Here is a 21,058-nt window from a genome sequence, read left to right as displayed (position 1 = left end):
CAATTCAAGTCATGTCATTTTCAAAATCTCAGTATTTCCACTGTGTTAAAACTGCTTTTCCTTTTTCTTTTTTTCCTGTTACAGTTTTAACTTCATAAATTCAGAGATATATTTTTAATCTCTGTAATTAATTTTACATATTTCCACCTGTGCAGTTGTGCATAGTTGAAATGCATAAAAGCTTCAAGCCGTAGCTTGTGTGAAAATTATTCCTCACCTGTGTCTTAATTTCTGAGGAATTTGGGATTCCTCCTCCAATAGTTGTTGACATCAAATTCAAACAGTAAATGCTGCTTGAAATCACCTCATCTAGACAATCACAAAGGCCTAGATATGTTATAAATGGTAGAGAAAATAGAAATGATATGAACAAAAGAAGTGTTAGCCTCAATCATTTCTTCATTTTAGCCTGACTTGAGGGAACCGCATAAAGTCCAAACCCAAACAAAATCTTGCATTTATTTTCTATTCCAGGCTTAATATTCTTTCTTAAAAAGCAGGACAAAGTAAATTTATTTTAATCACTGACCTTACATACAATAGAAGGGTATACATTCATTAATAAAACCCATCATGATTATAACCCCATTTTAAAAATTTTAATCAGGGAATTAAGCTTATAACAGGTTTTCTAGCTGGGAAACTTAGAGCTCCTGGTTATTCTGAGACAATGTGCTAGAATAAAGGTACGTGGTGCACATTCCTTGTGGTAAGCTCAGCGTCGCGAAAGGCTGCCAGCCCATTTTGGAAATGGTCTGGCAAATCCATTCTTCTCTTCTGGATTTAGAACAATTTACTCCACTTTTGCTTTTTTTTTTTTTTTATTGTTGTTCTGCATTGTATGAATGCCAGATATGAATGCTGTCTGAAAGGTTAATCTAACTTTACTTGATCCATGTTTTTCTTAAAGTTGCTTTCCTTTCTGTCTGTTTTGGACAGCTAGCAGACATGAGTAAGCAAATACTTCTGCTCATGGAAAAGTGACTTTTATGGCTACTTATAACTTACAGTCTTTGATACAGTGAGTCAAGTATTCAAGACCTGGTAGCACAATATAACTGTTCTGGGATGAACATTCCTCATTTTCTCTGTGTGTCCTGTCTCCTGTAGTGAAGAAGTCATTAAGATAGACAGATATGACTGAATACAGTGGTAGGCTACCTTCTGCATTTAAGAATTGAGTCCTGTTGAATTCTTGTCCTTTCTCTTATGAAATCTTTATTTATAAACACAAGTACAGCATCAAAAGAAAGAAGAAAGAATCTCCCAAACCATGCCCAAAACTCAAGGCCTGACATTAAGTCTCCCTACTGGGTAATAGGAAGCATCATTTCAAATCCCCATATTGGGAGAAAAATTTATGCATAGCTTCATAAGATAGTTTCAAGATGAGAGAAAAACTTTTAGTTATTTAGTTAATTCAAACTCAACTGTAGCTGCATACTTTATGCCATTTTTTTCTAACCCACGTGGAGTAGGAAGGAGAAAATAAATGCCAGTTGTTATTCATCATATGCCTTGCATAGTTTAGTACTTGTTTACTTGTAACTTCAGAGATGATTGGTGATGATTGAAACAGAGCATGTTTGCTCTTGACAGTCATGCTGCTTGCTCTTGACAGTCATGCTGCTTGCTCTTTTTGTCAGCAGAGCTACTAGAAATATCTTTTTAGTTTTACCACCTGGGCAAACCTTACCACAGACGGAAAACAAAACTTATGCAAGAACATTTTTAGTGCTTTATTAGGCCTACTGAGCCAAAAGGCTGTTCTTGGTGTGAAACGGGCAAGTTCAACAAGAGAAGCCCCCTTGGAGCTCAGAAGCATGAATAAAGAGAACAGAGGAGAACTGATGTGTGGGATCAGGGCCCAAGTCTGCAGTGGCACACTGTATTTCATTTCAGTAATTGCTGAAAGCAGGACAACATGGACTGAGTGAATATCTACAGGACAACTTAATTCACTTTTGAACTCTATGAAAAAACTTAACTTGACTTGCATCCATTTACTTGCTTAATTTTGCAATATTGGGCCAGATCCAGCTGAGATCTTGGCACCTTGCATCATGTTGCCGGGATGTAATAAATAAAAAGCATGCAAGTCCTGAGCAAAAACATTTCTCAACATACTCTGTATATGCAAAAAAGCAGAGCTGGAGGCAAAGCCTATGGAAAAAAATACATTTATCTTTTGCTTCCAAACTCCTGCTTCCTTCTGCTACCTTCACTAATGGCTCGAACTTTCAACTTCGGAGAGCTCTGCTAATCTATGAAACCTTTCTGTCAGGTTTTTCCTATTTTCTAGGTATTCTTGAAGTTTTCTTTCTACATTTGCCCACATTTGCTTCAAAAAATGCCATGGGGGGAAGGGATGTTCAAAACAAAGCTTAAGAAAGAAGAGCCCACATTATGAGAAGTGCTGGCTTTCAAAGAACTACATGGCTTAAAATAAGTGGAAAGATCCTGAGCAGAACGTGATCCCAGTATGAGTGCAAGAAACTGGATCATTTGGCACTGATAACCTGTGACTTTGCAAGTTCTAAGCATAAGTCAGGCCATTAAACAGTGCCATAAAATGGTTAAATGTGAAACATCACTGTGAGTAATACAGCATTACAGAGTATAGTATAAAAAAAAAAGTTTTCCAGACCAAAAAAGGAATAGCACGAAAAGTGGCATGTTGTAGACAGTTGGCCGTAAAGCTCTCAGAAGTAGTTGCATAAAGGAAATAGGAATGCAAAGAGAGTCAAGTAGGAAATATTCTTCCTTTGTGGAGGAGACAGTGCTAGCTAGCCACATACATTTTAACACTGAACACTTCAATCAGCTCCAAAACACTATCCTCACTATGAAATAACAAGCTAGACAGGCCTCTGGAAAGCAGCATGGCAAATTTAGCATGTTAGAAAATATGCTTAGGAACTCTGTAGCTAAAACCTGCTGGCAGATCCTTAAAAATGTGAGCCGCTTTGTTAAAAAGGAAGAAAGGTGTGAAGTCTCCTCAAGGACTTGCAGCATTGGGCCTGATAACAAAGCACTGCATTCATAAAGATACCCAAGTCTTTAAAGAGATGCCTCAGAAGTATTTCCAAATCATGCAGCTAACTAACCTCTCAATTTTAGGGCAAATAGGCATTTACTATTACTAGATTCCTTTATGGGATTTTGATTGTCTCCACAGCCCATAACAATATTAGTTTCTTCCAAACCAAAATAATTTCATTTCCATTTCCCTCAAGGCCCTTGGTTCCTTTCTAGAGGAAACACCTTTTTCTGTTTTGGCTTGTCTATGGATATTTATTTATTATTTTAGGGCAGAGGTTTTACTGGAGGCATTGGAGATGGAAAGGACTTAGTCGTTTAGGACTGACTTAGTCACAGGCATGGTCTTGCAGTCCAGCCCATTATCAAGTGACCTTGGTTCTTGCTCTGTTTCCCCATGTTGCTGTCTCCTGGCACTCATAATAGGGAATTTCCCCCAAGATTTACTATGGAGTCTCCTTTCTCATCTTTTTCCTTCTGGCCTTTGACATTGACCGTTTGTACCTTACTCTTTTCTGCATGGTTTCATCTTTGAAAAATGTTATTTTACATATTCAACTTCACTTCTGCTTTTCCTGATAGATGTTTTAACCGTGTAACACTTTCCCTCCATGAACAGATCACTGTTTGGGAAGTAATACTGAATGGTACCCGCTGGTGTTAGTTTTCATGTAGCTGCCTGAGACTCTATTACGCAATGAGGATACCTATGTCTTACAGGGGAAGACTAAGACCTTCGGTACTGTATACGAGAAGTTTCTCCTTATATAAACAGGTAAATTCAGAGGGAATCATTCCAAGATCTCAGTGGTTTTTCTCTTTATTTCTCTTTAAGGAATGCAAAATGCGATCAAGTCCTTAAAATTGGGGTATTAAAGTCTTACAATTATATAATGGTCTGGAATTAGTGGTGTGGAAAGAGACTCATTAACAGACAGTTTGCAAGTTATTGCTGACTGGTGCATGTTTTCCAAAATGTGGGCTACAACTGGCGCTTGACCCTGACTGAGTCATCGGGATAGCACTGAAATGCTAGTGCTAAAAAGCAGTATAATGTACCAGTGAGCAGCAATACAAAATCTGTCTCCACACTGGTGATGTTTACAGACTTAAGAAGTTTTGAAGAGAACTACTTACTGTGAACAGCATGTGGACCTTTCAGTCTGTCTCTTTTGCCTCTTGGTTGCATATTCTGGCAACTCCCGAAGCCTTTATTGATAGATCTGAGAAAGAAAGTCCAAAGTTAATCCAATTCAGAATTGAATTCACAGTGAACAGTAACCTATTGGTCCAGTCAAGCAAACTGTTTGCCTTTTATTTTCTATTGTTTTAGAAAAAGGCTATAGCTTTTTAAAGTGCAATTTGATTTTATTATGGCAGGCTTTGATGATTTTAAAACGTATTTCAGAGACTGAAGAAATGGTCTATGTCAATAGCTTAATTGATTAGCTGAGTGATAACTGAACAGTTTAGTTTCGTGTTTATCAATTAATCTTTTTCTATTAGGTTTTTAAGTGTGGTATGTGTTCAATTTGTTCTTCGTTTTGCACGTATGTTTTAAAAATCCCTGCCATATTTTCCTTCCAAATGACATAATTACTTCAGGATGTCTTTACTTCTCTCTTGTTATTTTTTGCTGGAAACAGTGAAAATATACTTAAACAGCTCCCTGGCAGCCATATATATCATACTGACCCAATTTATAGCATCTGCCTTGCGACAGCGTATACCATCATTTGCCAAACGTTCTGTAACTGCAAAATAATAAGAAAATAGTAGTGGAGCGTTCCTACCCTTTCATGCTCTATATTCTGTATCCCACATGTCCCACAGAGCCTAAATAATGAAATGTTTTGTTTGATAGGTTGTTGAGTCAGCACAGAGAAACAGTGTCAAACCCATGCTGGAAGTATTCATTGAGCAATGCTCATGGCTCCCCAGGCCAAGGTTCCTGCATCAGCTGTTAAACATACAGTGCTGTATCTGTTATTAAAGAAAGCTGTTGAAGAGTAGTGATTAACTAGCAAAGTTTAATGGGAGAACAGAATATCCTTCTGCAGTCATGAAAAACAAAAAAGCAATGGAAAACAAATGTATAAAATGGTTCCTAAATTCTTTGAATTATGTATTGCTTTGAGATATGTATATGTCTCTTTCTTCTGATTTTAGCACACTGCAGTTAACACTAGGGGTTTTTTTGGACTTCTAAACCTGTATTTGTGAACAGCAAGGGTCCAATTCAATTTGGTATACTCAGATTACTATATAGATGGCACTTATGCAGCCTTCTTCTAAGGCCTTACTGTGCATTTTGGAACATTAAAATAATAAATGGGTGAAGTATTCACTGAACTGTAAAATTACCCTTTTCTCTTCTTAGCTCCAACTCTGGAAAATTAACGTCAAATGAATTAGTATGTTTCTTTCTGAGAGCTGTAGGTAGAATACTTCCTTTTCTTCCTCCTCTGTTCCTCTTATACCTTCCCAGAGAGAGGTTGACAAAATTTTATTCTGAGATCTGCAGAACAGAATTGAAGAATTACACCCTATTGGTTTCTGAAAGCTGACCCCTTCATCTTCTCAGCTGTTAGATTTGTTTTGTGCCTTTTTTCTCCTGGTATAGCTTCCTCCTCAATAAGTTTCTGTGATTTTTCCAGTACAAAATGTGTTAGCCAGATTCTCAAGATTTTCTTCATTTCCCTAGACATTCTGCAGCATGGCTATTTTTGCTGGGGCATGTTAAAAATAATGTTCTATATAGCCTCAAACAGGAATGACCTAGTTGAAGCCTCAGATTAGTTCTTTGGAGGGTATCACTTGTCCTTATTTTGAGTCATACTCTCATTGCATAATTAATGAGAACCAGCTATCTGGAAGAAATAGAGAGATGTAAAAACTGTAATAGATAGGAAAAATTCAATAGCAGAAAAAATCTTTTCAAATGGGCAAGCTGTGGGGTAGGCAAGCCTAATGATATCTTAGCTTTCTTATTCAATATACATCTATTTTTTAGAGAGATGAGTTGCAAGAGGAGAAGCAAAGCATGACAGAAGCCCTGAGTCTGCTAGTAGGAAAAGTCTTCAGTTCCAGTGCCAATCTCTTGCATATGTCACACTGTCCTAGTTTTGGCTGGGATAGAGTTAAGTTTAGTTCTAGTAGCTGGTATAGTGTTATGTTTCGGATTCAGTATGAGAAGAATGTTGATAACGCACTGATGTTTTCAGTTGTTGCTAAGTAGTATTTAGACTAAGTCAAGGATTTTTCAGCTTCTTGTGCCCAGCCAGCAAGAAGGCTGGAGGGGCACAAGAAGTTGGGAGGGGACACAGCCAGGGCAGCTGACCCAAACTGGCCAACGGGTTATTCCATACCATGTGATGTCATGTCTAGTATATAAACTGGGGGGAGTTGGCCTCGGGGGGGGAATCGCTGCTCGGGAACCAACTGGGCATCAGTGGGCGAGTGGGGAGCAATTGCATTGTGCATCACTTGTTTTGTATATTTCATTTCTTTTATTATTATTATTGTAATTTTATTATTGTTATTATTATCATTACTACTTTATTCCTTTCTGTTCTGTTAAATTGTTCTTATCCCAACCCATGACTTCTACCTTTTTTTTTCCCGATTCCCTCCCCCATCCCATTGGGTGGGGGGGAAGTGAGTGAGTGGCTGCGTGGTGCTTAGTTGCTGGCTGGGGTTAAACCATGTCACCCACTAACAGCCAAATCATTGAAGAAGGCGCAGAAAACATCCTTGAGGCTGAAGCTGGCTCAAGGCTGCCCCTCTCACCATGACGATGAGTGCCGTCACTTGTGGGCTGTAGAAGCATGGTTAGCCAACACTGCTCTTTGTTCCCCCAGATCTTGCATTCCTCCTTCAAGTGGTGTCACTGTGAAACAAGAGAGGTCAAAGAGCTTTACCCTCCCTGGCTTAGGAAGGTAGTCAACTGGTGTCTCCTACATCCTGCCTCTGATTCACTGGGCACCATGCCAAAGGCACATTGCTCCTTCACCACTGCTGACCAAACTGTTCATACCAGAAGGAATGGCTTCAGGCATAATGCTCAATTTCCCAGATGGCTTGTGTCTGCCTGCCGTTTGCATATGCCCTAAATAAAATCTGTTTTCTTTTCAAGGGGGCCTATATACACCATAGCTTATACAACCATATAAGCATGAATGTTAGACCTACAATTCTCAAATGGATATATCAGATCCCTTACTATTTTATTTAATAGAAAATGTTTTGCCATCCAAACTGTATCAAAGTTTCACAGCACATGTTTAGCAACTTAAACAGTCAAACAGGACATAAAATGTTTGGATAATCTTAATGGTTTTGGTATCCTAAGTAAGCTGAGTCATAACAGGTGTGGAGAGGTCAGACCAGTAGGGCCATTAAATCAAAGTTAAATCATCAGGTTTCCCTGAATACACAGAAAACAACATAACATTTTAAGTCATGGACCTAGGCCTAAATAAATGTACTTTTCTTTTTCTGCATGAGTTGGACCTGCAGCAGACTAGCTTGCCATGGAAGCCAAGATAGGGTGGGAGAAGTTGGCGTCTTGTAGCTCTCCCACCCACACTGCATCTCATCTCTGCCCTAAAATTGTCCTCTCACAATAGTCTGGCACCTCACACAATCTGGAATTGTGAAGTGAAGAAGGACATATATAATCCATTTTCTTATCAGCGTATTTTCCCCCCGTTCTTCAGATTTTGTTTCCATGCACATTTGTGTCTTAGAAGTCCCGGCACTGCACCGGCTCGACTGCTTGCATGGGTGTTGCTTTGTGCCTCCTCAGTCTTTGGAGGAAAGTAAGTAGATCGGTAAAGAATAGGTGAAGGGAGGTAAATAATAAGAGTTTCACACACATAGATACTTGGTCATGTCCATTCAAAGATGCACTATCTCATAACTACTGAGGAAATGGATTTGTCATATGACAATCAGAACAGGGAAACTGATTCCTGCAGTGCTAAGATCCTGAAGTATTTTGAAACCAGTTTTATTCCGTTAAAGCAATTAAGCATTTGAAGCTATAACAGATGACTGAATTCACTCTTTAAAATCATGGCTTTCAAATCACTGCTTACTAGGTGGAACATCATATAACTGCATGGTGAGGATGGATAAAACATGCAGAATGTGCTAGGTGCATTCCCAAAAATAAAAACAGTTAAAAAAATCCACCCTCAATTAAGTAGAAAAATGCTGGTTTAGTACTTAATTTGAAAACCTTTCTAATTAGTTAACCCATAGAAATGCTCCACACTGAGACTACAGAAATAATATAACACTTCTGAAAATGAACAGAACACACAAACTGACATGAATATATCCTACAGCATACAGTAAGTATTATAAAAAAAACTAGTGAAAACTGCTATGAACATTAAGTCATGTTCTGCTATAGTTTTGCTCTGGAAGTAATAAGTACCCATATCTATTAATGCCTTTGCCTTTCAAGCTGAAGACTCACTACTCCCATGTTACATTTACTTTTGCTGTATACTTGTGAGGTTTGAGAGACTGTAAGAAACCCTTGGCTAACATATATCCTTTCATTCTACTGTGCACTGCAGTTGCGTTTAGAGTTGGTATCAGTCATCAAGCATTTAGACACTATACAAACAAAAAGCACATTTTTGGATGTATTTCTGTGAATACCTCTCTAAGCTGCGAGAGTTTGTTTACAGAGTTGCTCAGCAGCTTCACTTTCCATTGACTTCAGTTGCTGGCTCTTCAGGTCCTTAGTTTACAAAGGGAGGAGAGAGAGAAAAGAGAGTATGTATGCTATTTCAAGAGCTATACTGCTAGATTTTTGTAATATTTAGGTCCATTCAGAACAGGTGTTTCAGTTCATTTCTAAACATTTCACTTAAAAAGACTGCTATATTTACTTAGAAAAAGCAAAGAAAGTTATAAGCCTTTTAGGATTTTTCAAAGCAGATGAGCCAGTTTTGTGTCCAGCATCCACTGAAATTTATTAGGATTTGACTGTCTAATTCCGCTAAACTTTACTGAAAATAGCAGCTTTGTGTGCAGCTATGGAAAAACTGAAGTCATTACTATTAGCCCTGCCATCATCTTAACACACAATTAAAATAAAAAAAGGCAGGCCAAATGCCACAAAATTGCTCAGAAATGAAGGGAGCTCTGCATGCAGGGAGCTTACACGGTTGGGAGTAAGGTAAGGAAAAAAGAAGTCAGGTCCTAAGGAAGACGAGTGTATTTTAGCATCATCTGAACCATTTTGCACCAGAATGAAATACAGAAAATTCTAAACTGTTTGATTTTGAGGAATTAGCCTGTATTAGGACCTATTTTGTAATAATCATCTATATGAATTTTCGCAACATTACAATTATTTATCAGCCACACTGATACTTTATGACAAAAATCTTATACACATGAATGGTTCCACTATTATCAGCAGGAGCATTATTCATGCACGTGTCTAAAAATCTTATCATTTACTTCTTCATTTCACTCTCAACAAATTCCTTTTTTACCATAGTGTCATCAAAATGATAAAAGGTTTCATCCCAAATGAAACAGAATAAAATTATAATAGATACCGTAAAAAGTAGTATTTCCCCTCCTTCAAATTTTTCTAAACTCTGACGCTGCAGATAGTTAGGAGTATTCTGGACATCCTTAGGGTTAGAAACTTCATATTAGAAGTGAACCTTAGAAAGTGATATGTTATTTTTTTCTGAAATAAAGAGCCAGAGTTAGTCAATGTTTGGTGAATGTTCTGAGGACATACAAGAGTGAACACAATCAGAAATGCCATAGTAGGAAACATGAAATACATAAGAGTTTACAGGAGCTGACGTGAATTATTTTTTTTTTTAGGCAGAGAGACAGTACCCAAAAACCTGGGTCAAACTGGAATACTTCAGATTCCACTGATTTATGAATTAACATTGCCTAGTTAATATCAACTTTGGCCTTCTTGGATAAACATGAAGATCTACCCCAGCCCCAGCGCTAGAATTATCAGGAACATGTTTTACATGAGTGAGAGAAAGGCCTCAAATTATGTTGCTGCTAATTTAAAGACATTCATGTATTCTTTTAAACTGGGTGTCATAGTAGGGAATCTTTTGCTGCTATCGAAAGTAAGTGTGTGATAATGTAATATTTTACTGTCAGATGTGAAGATTAAATAAAATGGATACAGCAAGGTAATGGTGAGATGCTTGGTGATATTTATGAACCCCAAACTGCACAGCCCTGGTCTCTCAGACCTTACTCAGCAGAAATTCTGAATCTGTGCTTTTCATCATGTGCTTCATAGGAATAATAAGCTTTGCACATGAAGTCACTTACAGATTTATTTACCTACAGGAAAGCCTCCTACTTCCCAGACTCATGCTGAATCATCTAGAATCTAAACAATCTCCAAAATTACTCCTCATTTGGTACTTTAAACCAAGGCATAGCAATTTATAGATTAAGGGTTTCCAGGGTACATAAGCACAGGGAGGCAATAGTCTAACCCTGCCATAAAAGACTTAGAGGACCAGTTACAAACATCTGTCAGGGTAGTTTGGATGAACTGTTGCTCTCTGAAGTCCCTTGAGTCCATTTGATCCAGAACATGAATTATTTGGAGTCTTAAATGCCTACTCTTTCTGTGTATTTGCACATAATATATTGTTTTAAGGAAAAGCAAAGACAGAAAAAAATGAGTCATTTATTTACAAAACATTCATGAATTTGCTTTCACCATTTTTTGGCCAGTTCAACTTTTAAGCTTAGTGGCTATAAAATGTCAGTTTCCCAAGTGTGAAATCATAATAATTACTTAAGAGTACTTGCACCCTTCATCTAAACTTGACCGCTCTTCACAGGGCGAGCTGCAGAATTATGTGAAAATTTTCTGTGGTATAAGAGAATTATTATGATTTATAGTTTTGTTCATTTGGGATAGAAACAAAGTTTGCACTTAAAGAGAGCTGGAAACATATCATAGAAGAAAAGAACATCATTTTTACAGGGTACCATAAAGATTGCTTTTGATTTGACATCCTCTGCTTGCAATCACCTTTACCGAACCATGCAAACTTTACATCTGCCTGCTATTCAGTAACAAAAGTGAGGCTCTCTGTAGGGATGGGACACTCAGGTACCTTTTTTGAAAGTTCTGTTTCAAAATTTGTTTTTAGCTCCAAACATGACACAGAATAGATGAAATGCTATAGCTGTGATTCAACCAGGACCCACAAGATAACAACATAACCGAAAGCGGGCATTTTTTAAGAAATAGAGTTCACGTGCTGGTTACTGAATCATTAATTTAACGTAAGCACAGGCTGGTGATTGTAGCAACTGGATAAGTAGATCTTTTTTGGGCTAATCTCATCCCATCCATTTAAAAAAAAGATAGAAAATATTCTGAATGCTAAGGCAGATGATTGCAAACTGCATCTATTTTCACTAGAGGACTTGAAAGACTTGATCCATACCTAGTTTCAATGCAGCCTACTGTCAATACTTCAGTTAACACACTTCAAGAAAGAGCTGGCATTAAAGAAATCATCTTTATCACCTCTCCCTCCTGACAGGTCTTGTACTGATTAGAATGGAGCAGTATCTGGGCTACTCTACTCTTGGATGCCTAAATGCCTCCGGGTCTCTTTTGATAAAGACAATTTGGACATACCGTAGTTTTTTTCCAAAAGGAATTTAGGCTGCAGGACAAGTACAAAGAGCTCAGAGGTCTCTACTGCAGGTCTGATAATTCCTGTACTCTGGGCATTTTTCAGATAATTTTTAGGATGATTTTTAGACTGTGGAGGACTGCCTTGGGCATGTTCTTGTGGGAACTCATAGTCTGTTTATTGGTGCAAATTTAGCTCATGAAACATGATAACTCTGTTTATTGTGAGAAGATTATGGTGAGAAGTCTTCTGCTGCTGCTTTTTAAATTACGTTGTTTCTCTCTATTCCAGGAATAGGAAGAGGGTATACATCCAAACTTCTTTCTCAAATTTGCTTCCTGAGCCCATGATTCTTCTCATATGGAAGCAAGAGAGTGCTCCATCACCCATCCAACACAGTAATTCTAACACATCCACATAGAGAAACACAGTACCCATGCAGAGAATCTAGGAAAAAACAGAGAAACTTTTGTCCCATGTTAGCACTACACAGTGTAAACCTGCCCCTAATGCTCTGTGTTAATAGATGGTATCTACTCTTAGAACATGATTTAACTCTGTAAAAACTGTAATACTAAAAGTCATACATAATTATTTAATACCACAGAAATTTTTCACATAATATTGCAACTGACCCTGTGAAGACCAGTTACGTTTAAATAAAAATTACAATCACTGCTTTGTGAAGGGAAAATCACATATTCAAACCAGCAATATTTCTAGTGAAAACGCTAGGCACTTTCTTCTAGATTCACTGAAGAAATTATAAAAGTTGGCTACATGCATAAAATGGCAACTTTTGCTAGCCCAGCCTGACACAAATATGCTTGGCCCTCTCAGCACCACTCCTAAATCTCCATTTTCACTAGGACAACATTAACCCATTGCCTAACATTAGGCCCCATCATCCCCTTTACTCCAGTTGAGAGAGACTCTAGATATCTGAGACCAGTGTGAATCACAGAAACTCCCTCCTGCATGAAATCCTCAGTGCTAGCTGCCTAGTATGCAACACTGATTCATAAGCCCTTCTCGGCTACATGCCAGCCTTACCTCTATCCTTGAGCTTAAGATGTCTGGTTAGCCAGAAATGACCAAAAAGAAAAGCCAAGGAGTTATGACTAAGCTTGCATTAAGAACATCTTTTTCGCCCATGCCTAACCCTGTAGCATCAGCCCTTACTGAGACTATGTGTCGACCTACATCCATTACCACTTTAAAACTCATTAGCTACAACACAATGTTGCTAATGCAAAACTTAGTTCTTAGTTCTCCTATCAAGTGAAATTCTGACCCGTAGCTGTTATCCTGTATTTATCCATAAACCAGTTACTCTGTCTGTCATGAGACCCAGTTTCAGCACTGGCTCAAATCCACCTCCAGTGCCTCTCCAAGTCTTTTGCAATACTAGTTAGGTTGTTGCTGTCCTCAGTCTTTAACCGCTGCATTAAACGTAAGCTAGAGAGACTGGATCCACTCAAGGGGTCCTTGCCTGATTTATCTATGTGGAAAGCTTTTCTCTTGTATGGAGTTACAGTTCTGTAGCACTTGACATGTCTGAACCCTAATTTCAACCCAGCAATAAACTGATTTTTCTCTGATCTGAAATTCTTGGCAACTAAAAGAACCTAATTAGGGTGTTTCTGTTGGCACTAGTTCTTTTTCTGCGAGGGTGAAACATATTTCAACTGTATGTAGTTCAAGCTCCTTAAACACCACCAGCTAAAACACAAATTTGATCCTAACTGAGCATCCTCTCTGGGCAATGGAACTAATTTTGAGTCCAACATTTTGACACTGTTAAAACTAGGCAAGCATCTTCATATGGAGCTGCTTAATGGCTCTTATCTGCAGTAAACTTAACCCCAACATTAATCTTAGCCTTAACCTTAATCACAGGACAGCAACTGCTACCACTACAGACAGAATAAACTCATTGGGTCCTAAATGAAAGCTGTAATCTCATCCTGAAAAAAAAATATCTAGCTTTGAGACCTCCATCAGTTCAAGCACTGACCCTGATTTGATCACTAGCCCTAACCTGAAGCTTTTTTTCACTAGTCCTTTACAGGACATAAACTAGAACCAGCCCTACAATTGTCTATTTCCAAACCTATACAATGACCTTATCTTATAATCTCCTGTCATCTGAATCCAAAACTTCAGCCAAATCTCACCCACATTCATTGAACAATGTGTGTTAAACATCTTTACCCTTGGCACCTCATTAAAGCAGCTGAACAAATTGACTCAAATCAAAAGAATTATTTGTTTTGAAGAATCTGCCTTTTAGACTCAAAATCATAAACAACCTAAGCAGAGGGAGTAAAAGAAAATTTGCATTTATCTTACTAATTCCCCTTACCCCAGCAATATTCCACCTCTGACTGAAAGACACGGGTTGTCCTGCTGGAATAAAGTTCTGTCTGTGCATCTCAGCCTGCTGAGACTTCACCGTCAGTCAGCTGACAACACGCTCATTGCTTCTCCTGGCTAAGCCAGCACTGGGAAACGTTCAGATTTGCCTTTTAGCCTTAGGCAGTGCAGCCTTACAAAGAATGAACGATACCAGCCAGTCAGGGTCAAATAGATAACTACATGGCCATTTTGCTTGCTGTGGTGACTTTCTGACTACAGGTGATTTCGCACTGGAATTTTTTCTCCCACTCCTGGTAATTTGGCTAGTGCCAAACACACCAGCTGAGAGACACATGGCTGTATTTTTTTTTTTAAATATAAATACAACTTCTTCATTCTTTATACAAAGTAAAAATCCAAGTTAAAAAAGGTCAAGTGAATCATTAAACAGGAGAACCACAAAATATAATCATTACTGCAAAAAGTATCTATCCTAGCATATGCAGTGCCATTTTGCACGTTTAACAGGAAGCTTTTAGGTATAAGATCTTCCAGGCAGCTGCACTCACTAAAGTAGAATCAACTTCAGGCAAGTATACAAGCACTTTGAAGTGTAAGATCACCTGAGTTCAACAGAGAAAAAATAATTTAAATAGTAACAGTCAAGCCAAGTCAATTTGAAACGTGGTGACTGGGGGAAGGCAGGCTGTATAGATGGGATTACTGTATTTGCCAGGGAGGGATAATGCGAGGCCTGGCAGAAACTACAACAGCATTTAGCTGTCCTTAACTACTGCCCAGCTCCCCATAATCCTAAGGACCCATTTGGATATCTCAAGGTACAGATACATTTAGCTCTATCTCTATTACTCTAGGAACATTTCTGGTTACTGACTATCTCCGGGATAGTTGCATTGTCGTGGGAAACCCCAGAACTGATGGCGTTACAGGTTTCAATGATGCCAGAACAGAACTGTCTAGACAGGGAAGGTGTCAGTACCCTATTTGGTCAATACATGGGACCTATGACCTTTTCATAGGTGGGGTTGTTGCTCTCTGCATCTGATGCCCAGCTGTTTTTTTTGAGGTGTATCATGGTTTCACTTGTGGTAAGGCAAGAGTTGGGAGTTCTTGCCATATTTCCTTTGCTGTAGTTCCTTTTCTTTCATTTGTAACTACTCCAGCCATTGACTCAAAAAATAATAATCATTTTACAGAGATAGTGTTACACACATGGAGAAATGGTTTATTACAATAGCAATACTAAGTTTACTTTGACCTAGTATCATTATTGAGAAATGCCTAAGGACAAATTTCAGTACTGTTTATGACCATCCAACAGAAAGGTGGTAGGGAGCACAAACCTGAAAGTTAAGTAAGACTTGGTAGAACTTTAGGCCATTATGGACAGCCAATCTATTTAATGGGGTGTGTCCTTTTTGGTACTTCTTTCATCTTAGAAGTGGAAACACTTCCCATTTGGATCGAAGGGAAAAATGTTACTGGCATTCACTATATGTACCTAACATCAGCAGAACTTCAGGGTTTAATTACATGAAGAATTTTGTCCACATGAAAAGCCAGTAGTCATCCAAACTATGGTGTGTGTCACAACTGTTTGAAAACTCTCAACAGTTTCCTGGATATTGCTGAGTTCAGTAGCCAAGGCCAAATGCTTAGATAAATACCAGATGCCAGGTGCTTGGTGTCTCTGGACTTAATACAGTCCAACAATATTCACTCATACAGGGCTACTTTTCAGTTTGTGGTTTCTACTCAAGAAGGTCACATTTTAGCTTGCATTAGGCAATACACGAGAGCTGCTTTTAATAAATAACTCCCACTTGGAAAACCACCATCATAAAGCTCAGTTATCTCAGTTTCTCCCTTCTATTGAAAACAAAACTCATAGGATAGGACAATACCTATAAGGTGCCTATTAAGCCAAATCCCAAGCAATGGTTTCTCTTGTGCTACAGTCAGTTCACATCAAATGTTGTGACAGACCCCTTAGACAAAGGAAAGATCATCTCTCTATTGCATTGGAGCAAGCTATGTACCATGAATGCCACATTCCAGTTTTAAGAGGCAACAGATATGCTAGGTCATATGACATGCCCAAGAACACATTCATAATGTTGCTCCTTTTCAAAACTCACGGAGTCACTTCTGACTTATTCCAACACGTCATTAACCACCATTCTGTTAGTGAAGACCTCAAAAGAGATTTTGCATATAATTATTTTTTTTAAAAGAGAGATTATACAAAAGCACTTATAAACTAAATAGACAACAACAAAGAGTGTGTGTGTGAGGGAAGAGGTAACATGGAAGACAGTAGAATAAACGATTTACAAAATATTAGAACAAATTGTTTGAAATTTCTTTCATTTCTTTTACTTATGAGAAAGGAAACCTGGATAAAGAGCTCTGTGAGGAAAAGCAGACATGATGGGCCCAGATTAGGGGGAAGATAGGAAAGGAGTTATGGAAGAGCAATTAGGAAGGGAGGAAATCATTCTCCTGGGAGAAAAAAGAGAGAGTTACAATTAATAGGAGTAATAAAAGACATGAAGGAGAGAAAACAGTGAAAGACACAAATCCGCAATCCTGACGTATCCTGAAAACAAGACACGGCAAATTGGCAGAAAGCTGTCCAAAGTCGAAAAAAATAAGGATCGAATACAACGCTGCTGAGAAGACCCAAAAAGACCTTTACACTGTTAATACTGCTATTGGCCCCAGAGTTTCTGACTCCTGCTAGCACCAAGTGAAGGAACGGGAGGAAAAGGCATCTGACTGCTCCTTGGCCTGGAAGCCAGCCAGCAGCACTGCAGAACTTCTCTTTTTTTAAAAAATTTTTGCTACTGATTAAAAACCTTTCTCGCTGTGTCTTTTCTAGGAGAAAGCCTGGCGTGAGCAACCCACTACTTTTGCTCCATAAATTCTTCCTCTTATACTGATTATGTTTTGGCTTTTCCACTATCAAAAATGCCTTTGCTAATTGTGTCAATCTCTGAGGCACAAATTATTTCACATCACTACACTGGATTTTAGTTAGGAATTTTGTATATAACAAACATTTTGAATTATTAATGTATAAATCACCATCTTATACCTCCACTTTCCTTCATTATATCAAAGACTAGATTCTTTGCTTATTTCTGTAAGTGTTTTTTCTTGTTTGTTTATGACATAAATTCATAAGTGACAAGTCTGTTTCTTCAACTGTTTCTTAATAGGAGTAGAAGATGTCCTAAATCAACTATCAGTGAACATTTTCCTTCTTCCTGAGGATCTGTAATAACTTTGTCAACCTCCAAAATTCTGTTAAAAACCTTATGTGATTTTCATGCTTTCCAGCACTCTGTAAACCACCCCTTTGAGGTCCAATGCATAGCCAGTGTGGTGAGTTTCTTTTTCAAACACATCTCGCCTGAAACTTCAGGATAATTGTAGTTTTTCCAGTTACTCATTTGCAACAACAGAGTAGCTCAGAAGGTCTGTGGGAAACCTGAAATAAACTGGGACAGAGGCCGAGATGGGAATATTTCAACTGAAAATCTGCTCTCAAAATTGAAGAATCAGTTGTAACCAAGTTAGAGATATATCAGTCCATTAGTTCAGTATGATACCTGCTATTTTAAAAATCACAAATGAGCAGATGTTCCCTATCTGAGAGAGTAGGGGTTTTTTTTCCCAAAATATCCTTCCATGACAGCACGAGGTCCAGTGAAATAGCAGCTTCTACTGGTTCTTATAGTAGTCCCTCTAGCTACGCCTGCTCCGGTAAACAAACTTTGTCTGAGAAAGAATGTGTTTGGGCCCTGAGGCCAAGTGGACTGGGATGGACTATGCCAATGCTAGACAATGGCTTTCAGTCCCCAAAAGGAGAGGTTCCAGGAGGTCTGCTTACAGGGAACGGCCACCATGACGGTTAAACTGCCAAAACACCAAAAGGTGCCCAGGAATTGTTGGGGTACAGCATTGTTTGGAAAATGATGAATTCATGCCAGGTTAAAGTTCTGTTTACTAGCACAGACATTCACAGCCCAGTGCTTGGAAATGTTCCCAGTCATGCTTGGATTTACTCATATAGACACAGCTCGTAGGTATAACAGCATTTCAAGGCGGCCCATGCATTACAGATATGTTTTATGGCCCATATTTAATGTAGATCTTCTCTTACTGGTGTCCTAGAATCAACATGGGAGAATTTAAAACTACAACAGCACTGTTCTATCTTTGTGTAACACAGAAAAGAGGGAACAGATGCAAGGCATTTGGGCTTTTTGATAAATCACTAGTTTTCATGAAGCATGTTCTAGCTAAGCCACACAATGGGCACATTAGAGATTTGCAAAGAAAAAAACATGATTGACAGTGGATATTAAACAGGTCTTTTCAATCATTCAAGCAATAAGCTAGTTCCTGCTCACCTTCAAAGCATTTCTAAAATTTATCATCTTATATGTACAAAAGTTTCCTTTTCTGGATCAAGACAATATTGCTAAGCCACTCACGCCACACATAGGCTTACAGGCACACAGCCCAGACTCCATAAATTTTGGGAAAGTGCAAGTTCAGACCCACTCCAGTTGCCAGAAAAACACACCAAAAAAAGAGCAGCAAATATAAACCAGAACAAAAATCTAAATAAAATACTTCAGAAGGTTCTCTTATCCTGTTGTATTCCAATAAATTATGCATGCTTTCCTGTGTGTTTTGGCACTAGAAAAAAATACAAAGCTGTCTCTTAATTCTGCAAACATGAGGAATATACATGTCCTTTACAACAAGTTACTTCAGCTCTGCTATGAATTTTTTTAAGCAATTCATGTCATTCTGACATCCTGTCACTTCAAAGCAAGAATGTAACATTTCATCACAGGAAACCCGATTTGTTGAATTGGGCTTTACAAGGTATAACACAAGCAAAATGCTGTACAGCATCTTTCAGGGTTTACCTTGATTTTTGTTCATAAGTGGAAACACTTCAAAGAAATGCTTTGGCAAATATCTCCTTTATGCAATTCTCAGTATCTTCAAAAAAAATCATAGAAATTTTCTAGTATGAATAAAGACATGTGCATATATATGGTTTGTGCCTGAGTGAGGGACCTATGGGAAGTGGCTGAGGAAGAAACAGGATTTGCTTAGTGGATCATCATACTTAAGCTCATTAACAACAACAACAAAAATTATTTTCTACCTGCAGCCTGGTCAATTTGAATGTTCTGCTAAATGCAATCGTCAGAAAGATTGGCTAATTTTTGAAAAACACAGGCTGTAATCAGTCTGGCTGCCATTCAGATGTATATAATTGTTTCAGAATGAGCAAAGAGCATGATGCAGTCATGTGAGGCCAGCAAAAGGAGAGGTGGGAAAGCTTGGATTAGAGGCTTCCTGTATGGAAAACATCTGCACTGGAGCCGGAGATACTGCGCTTTCACTGTAGTGTGGCTTAGATATTTACAGAATTACACGGCCAATGCACCACCCATTGCTCACCCAGCCTGCCCAGGTATGCTGCTTTGGGTGATCCAGGGATGCAAGAGCATGTTCAGAAACATGTCCCCTTTTCCAAAGGCAGTTGCTCTATTTAGTGCTGGTTACTCAAAGCAAACTTTTGAAACATCTGTATTGTGTCATCAGTTTGAATGTCAGCTTCCCCCTGAAAATAAAATCTTGTAAATTATTCACCTTATATTTCACTCAGAATGGTTGGATGCTTGAGCCATGAAGGTCTGTGTTTTCACAAAATGTAATTATAAACTGAAAAGGAATTTTTTTGGCTAAAAATTGTACCCTGTCGGTTCTAGTGACCTTCTGGGGAAAATGGCGTAATTAAGTCAACGTTTTTAAGAACTTGCTGCATATATGTCACACACCCAAAGTGGATCAGCAAAAGTCAACTCATGTAACTAAAAAGAAACAGCAGCAATAGAGGCCATAAGAGCAGAAGAAAGAGACATACAAATCCAACAGTTTTCCAAATTTCTCTTAAGAAAGTGTTAACTTATTTTAAAAGATAATAGTCCTTATGTTTTTCCATTTCATAGATAACAGATTTCTTTAGTGGTATAAACACTATTTAGTGAGCATGCTTGGGAGGAGCCCAAGTGAAAACTAAAGTGATTATACATTATACCTCACCCTGCTGACATCCTGCAGGAATCTGTCCTCCTAAAGATCATTTTAGTGTTTATCTCTCTATTAAAGCACTTCTCACTCATGCGCTCTCCCCCTTTCACCCCAGCACCTCCTCCCCCCGGCACTCTATACGCAGGCTACTGACGTAACAGGAACAGAAGGCAACTTGTTCAAAGTTATGCAGCACATAATTTCCAGAAGACTATCCTCCAATTACATAATTAAGGATCAACAGGATAGGCAAGACACTCCTATGGTTTAGGAATTACATTAGGAAAAACATGACTCAGAAAGGCTTTTATGGTAATAACAGGAACAGAGGCATAGAAGGGAACACAGAATATCAGGAGAAGCCCTTTCTGTGGCTGGATATGATAGTTTACCACTGTGTTATTACCACTCTGCATGCGGTTCTGGCATTTATCCTACCAAAAGGATCCATAAGAGAATTACAACAATGTTTCAAGAACTGGAAAACCTACCTTACAGGATACTAATGGAGATCCAGTGAGTTGAGGGATCAAAAAATATGCTTAGCTGGAGATTGATCATGGTCTGTAAGAAAGAAAGTAGCAAAGCATTCTTAATATATCAGATAAAGGCAAAACAAGATCTAATAAGTGACTGTTAAAGCATAAAAAAATCAAAATAGAATAAAAATTCATAATAAGAATTAGCTATTAGAACTGTTTTTCATTTTATGAGATATGTTCAGGTCTTTGGAGACTTTCCAACAAGGCTCAATATCTCTTAGAGCTCATAAAGCTCTAGCACGAATCATGGACTTGCTGCTAAGCTCACTCAGAACAGATTGCAAGCCAGAATTATCCCAT

General features: G+C 38.3%; 1 long non-coding RNA gene across 1 annotated transcript; it reads right to left on the bottom strand.

Moving 5' to 3' along the window:
- Positions 1-1,060: 1,060 nt before the first annotated feature.
- Positions 1,061-20,754, bottom strand: LOC128144572 (uncharacterized). The gene is made up of 4 exons (XR_008236118.1): positions 20,708-20,754; positions 6,829-6,928; positions 4,177-4,262; positions 1,061-1,104 (listed from the first exon to the last, which is right to left on the bottom strand). It is a non-coding gene; the product is annotated as an uncharacterized LOC128144572 (long non-coding RNA).
- Between the last annotated feature and the right edge of the window lie 304 nt (positions 20,755-21,058).

Source organism: Harpia harpyja, chromosome 7 (assembly GCF_026419915.1).
Source record: "Harpia harpyja isolate bHarHar1 chromosome 7, bHarHar1 primary haplotype, whole genome shotgun sequence".
NCBI lineage: Eukaryota > Metazoa > Chordata > Aves > Accipitriformes > Accipitridae > Harpia > Harpia harpyja.
The sequence above is the reverse complement of the archived record's forward strand: the minus strand, read 5'-3'. Positions and strand labels throughout refer to the sequence as shown.